The 5,053-nt window shown below is 41.6% G+C and overlaps 1 pseudogene; it reads left to right on the top strand.

The window, feature by feature from the left end:
• The first annotated feature begins 2,417 nt into the window (after positions 1–2,417).
• On the top strand, positions 2,418–4,695 carry LOC106735884 (small ubiquitin-related modifier 2 pseudogene; annotated as a pseudogene).
• The last annotated feature ends 358 nt before the right edge of the window (positions 4,696–5,053 follow it).

Raw genomic sequence — 5,053 nt, 5'->3', positions numbered from 1 at the left:
TCCCAAACCCTTGAAGCCATTGGCCTAGGAGGTTCCTTCCCTTATTTAGGCTTCAGTTTACATACTACCTGCAACGGGACCTTCTCTGCTCACCCTCACCCAGTGTGCAGCTACTTTAGATTTGGCCATAGGGGAAGGCCTCTGTTAGGAGATGACATTTCATTTAATAAGCAACTGCTATGTACGAGGCATAGATAAAATAATGGTGGCATAGTAGTAAGAAAGAAGGCAAGGTTCCACATTCTAGAGAAGGAAGATAAAAAAATAAGCATGTTTTGATGGTGTTGAGTGCTATGCAGAAAATAAATAATAAGGTAGTGGAAAGTGATGGGGACTGGAGTGGGAAAAGGCAATTTTGGGGCTAATGATAAGAAGAGAAAGAGCCAGATGGAGATGATGGGGAGGAAGAGTATCTTAGTAGAATGAACAACATGTGATAAGAGACTTGAAGCAGAGACCTGAATGACTTAAACTAGCAATCTCCATCTTCAACCCAATTAGCTCACCATAGCAGAATTTAGGAATCAGATAACTTATGAACATTAGCATTTCTGTCTTCGGTATGAAGTATCATAAATGGCTAAGAGCACAGCACAATAGACAAAGTCTTTCTCCCTACTTACTGATTAGGGATGTTTGGCATGTTACTTAATGTGTCAGACTCTGGTTTCCTGCTTTATAAACTATAGGGTTTATAAACCTGGGTATGATATATATATATATCAGAGCATAGTATCTGGTTCTAGCAAGGGCTGTACTAAGGTCCTGCTAGTATTCTCTGATCATGGAAATCAGTATTCTCTCTGGTTGTAAACAATGGAACTCAAGTCCAAATGCATGTGATTTGGAGTAAGATAAAAATTCACTGCAACCAATGGCTGAGTCCCTGGACATTCAAGAAATATGTGAGACAAAACAAAAGTTACAAGAGTTGAGTTCGGGCTAAAGGAATCCCATTCTGCTCTGCCTACCTCCCCAGCTACACTGTTTATTTTTCACCTTAGAAAACTCAGATACTGCATTGCTTTTTTCACTGGCTCTGTTCCCATCGCTGCTTCACAGACTCAGCCTGAGGTGCCGTCACCAACACCTCCATGGTGCCAGCAGCAGGCAGAATCCCCCACCAGCATGGATAAGCAAGTCCAAAATAGAATAAATGAAGCTGGAGCTCAGGCACCAGCGCGGAGTTTTTCTCAGCATCTTATCCCTAGGCAAGTAAGATAAACATCTCGACCAAATTTAGAAGAATCTATTCATAAATCATGGCCTTGCCCTGGAAACTTCATTTTTATTAAAGGCTACATTTATATGGGGTCAGCCAACTTTAATTCCAGATTTTTTTTATATTTGTACACCCGATAGCAATTATGAAAATAAATGTCTATATTCATAAATATTTTTATTCACAAAGTTGGTTTCAGACTTTTTTACTGAAACATACAGGACCCTTAAAGAAGTAGAAATGTTTATTTCTTGGGTAGCCAAGCACGCAAGGGATAGTTATGTCCTAATATCACTAAATCTGTCCGGTTTCCCTATGCCCCATTGGGACGATACTAATTTCTGCTCACTTATCTTTCACCTAACAATGGCCTCTTAATCAGCCTCTCTCTGATCTGTTCTTCACTCAGCAGCTAAAACACAACTCAGATCCTGCCACTGCCCTGCTTAACTCCTTTCCCAGGCTTTCTAAAGAGGGTGCCATCCACTTTCCCAATTCCCTTCCTCTTATGATGTGAATTCCAGTCCCCTACGCTCAACATACACACTGTCATTTCCTGCCTCCCCCCGCTTGATTTTTCTTTGTAGCACCTAACATTTTCTGATGCACGATATATTTTATTTGTGTGTTAATTCTCTTTCTCCCTCAGTTTGAATGTAAATTTCATAGGACAAGAATCATGCTCATTTTGTTCCCTCTTTTATCCCTTGCACCCAAAAAGTATCCAGCCTGTAGAGGGCGCTCAACAAATATCAACTGAATAAGTGGGTGGATTAATTAATGAATAAGCAAATTAATGACACTGAAAAGCCCTTAATGTGGCACATAAGGGACACCAGGACAGAATATCTACTTTGATCTCCAGTCTAATCTCCCATCTCCCATGTCCACTTTGCTCTTGCATCTTAAATTGGCTTCCTTTCAGTTCTGTTATAAGGAAAAGGCCTCAGCCAGAACCCCTGCAGTGATGTAAAAACTAATCACTCTTTCAGCTGTGATTGCTCACAGGCACCACAAAAGGCCACACTGCACACTGCAGTACCAACTGCAACCAGATGGCGATGGTGCACCACATGGAAACTGAGTAGTGTGCAGAAGGTGCCAGAGGGAAACAAAAAAAAAAAAAAAAAAAAAGTAGGTGCCAAACACAAGAAAGAGAATCTAAGCTTGCTCCAGGTCTCTCTAAGTACAAACCATGAAGTGTGCAAGTCGGGATGAGCGCCAAGGGGGAGGGGCTCCAACCCCAGTAAAAGCTGCAGTCATTCAGGGAGAGGGTACGAGAGTCATTCATTGGAGCATTCGCTCCCCCTTCTCCATTCTTTGGTCAAAGACTAAAATTCTGCTGTGCTATGCCAAACCTGATGCCTTCAATGAGCGTGAGCAACACTGGCCAGAATAGGACCACCTGGGCTTCCTCACCTGCATGGGTTGGAAACAGTTCCTTAAAAACACCCAACTCCCTCCCACCTCAGAGTCTTGGCATTTTCTTTCTCTTGTGCTGGAAGACTCTTTACCTTCCTCCATTTTTGCCTAGACAACTCCCACTCATCCTTCAGAGCTCTGTTAAGTGTTACTTATCCCAGAAACCTTTCTTGAATACCAGGTGAGAAACAGATAAGGCAGATGAGGTTCACCACTACATGCTTCCTGTCCTAACATTTGTTTCTCTTCTGGACTGGTTGATATTAATATCATCCTCCCCCTTACCTCCCACCTTTGTGGAAAATCCAATCCATTAGGCATAATCTGGCAGTATTTCACTTGTAGTAGACATCCAGTATTTTTTTTTTTTTTAATAAAAAGGGAAAAGATATTAGAGTTGTTCAGGCCACAGGGGATAATACTAGAACCAAGAAGAGATAGTTTCAGGTCAATGAATTTCAGCTCAATATAAAGAAGGATTTCCTAAAAGTCTGAGCTGATCCTAGATGAATAGGTAGGCTCAGATGGTGGAGAAACATGGCTGATCTGATTCAAGTTTCCACATTGTCTGTCTCAGGATAAGGCTCAATCTTGAAGTCAGCTTCAAGGTTATACAATACTCCCAATTTTCCCTTTTTGTTTAGTTAGCCTATTGCTCACCAGAGTATAAACTCTGTAAAGCTGTGAAGAATGCTAGGTAGTTGTTTTCTGTATGAAGCAACAGAAACTGGCTTTAACTAGATTAAGGAAATGGGGAAGCTCACTGGAAAATTTCTGATTCTGAGACAAAATTTCAACAGCATTTATGCTCCTGGTACCACTAACCTGTTTTTGAAAGGCAAAACCTGGTACACAGTCACTGGAAAGCTTTTTTGTTTGTTTTGTTTCTTTCTTCCACGGACAATGGAAAGCAAGCGTCACCACTAACGTGGTCTTGACACTTCAGTATACTCAGCCTCAGCCAGGCTCAGATCATGGGCAAGCATATTCCCAGTGCACTCAAGCAAGTCTCAAGATTTGAACCAGGAACCTTCCTACATGTGATTACCTTGCAGAGCCTCATGCTTCACCACTGGGACACCATCTGGCTCCAAGGATTTTTGTTTAAGCAAGATAGTGTTTTTAAAAATATTTGCACACATGTTGGAATACTCACTTTTAAAGATAAATAACACGATTGAATGTATAAAAGAACATGAAATTTTTTTAAAAAAATGGATTTTGAGGACAGCAGGTGGCATGTAGTTGAAGTGCTGGACTCCCACATGGCCAACTCTGGTTTTAGTCCCAGACTCAGCAGCTCGAAACTCACACTGGGTGCATGTACATGCACGCCTAAGATCCCAGGATAAGAAAGGAGAAGGGATTGTGGTGTGGCCATCCCCTGGCGGAGAGATGTCTTGTTTTCTGGCTCTCTGTCTCTCTGTCTCTCCAGCAAGTGTACATTGCTATAGCAAAAATCTCTCAAAAACAAACAAATAAATAAATATTTGGCCTTTTATAGGAAGGAAGGTGAATGAATAACTTTGGATCAATAAATTGGCCCGTGGTCATTTATCCAAATCTGGACACAGAACAATTTTTGGAGGAGGAGAAATAAAATTCCTGCATAAAAAATATGATGTAAGATGACAACATGGACACTCTCTTTAATTATTCGAGTAGGCTTCTTCTGCCACTCCTGGTGCTGCCAGTGTGCTCATTCGGTGAAGACCTGGTACCTTTTCTGTGAAGCAGCAGCTGAGGAGACTCCAGCACTCACCAGGGCTGATGAAAAGCCCAAGGAAGGAGTCAAGACTGAGAATAACGATCACATTCATTTGAAGGTGGCGGGGCAGGATGATTCTGGGGTGCAGTGTAAGATTAGGAGACATACACCACTTAGTAAACTAATGAAAACCTATTGTAAACAGCAGGGTTTGTCAATGAGGCAGATCAGATTCCAATTTGATGGGCAGCCGATCAAAGAAACAGACACACCTGCACAGTTGGAAATGGAGGATGAAGATACAATGGATGTGTTCCAATGGCAGACAGGAGGTGTCTACTGAAAAGGGAACCTACTACTTTACTCCAGAACTCTGTCCTTGCAGACCAAGAATACATTCTCAATCAGAAAAGCACAATTTGGTTTCTGCACATCCTGACTACTACAGTATAGTTTTCTCTATTCTTTCGTTTTCCCTTCCCCATTCTTTTATTGTACATAAAGTAACTGGTGCATGTGCACAAGCATATTGCACTTTTTCAATTCAATGGCCAATGGTATATTTTGATTGACATCAAATGGAGATGGGATGGGGAAAAATACTGGTTCTGGGAAATACCCCCTTTCTCCACTAGTGGCCGCTCAGTCAGCTCTTCTCGTTATATTCCAGTAAGCTATTTTGCTCTCGCTGTTTTAACAAA

The sequence above is a fragment of the Tupaia chinensis genome, unplaced genomic scaffold (genome assembly GCF_000334495.1).
Source record: "Tupaia chinensis unplaced genomic scaffold, TupChi_1.0 Scaffold000563_1, whole genome shotgun sequence".
NCBI lineage: Eukaryota > Metazoa > Chordata > Mammalia > Scandentia > Tupaiidae > Tupaia > Tupaia belangeri.
Note: the sequence above shows the minus strand (reverse complement) of the source record. Positions and strands in the feature narration are given on the sequence as shown.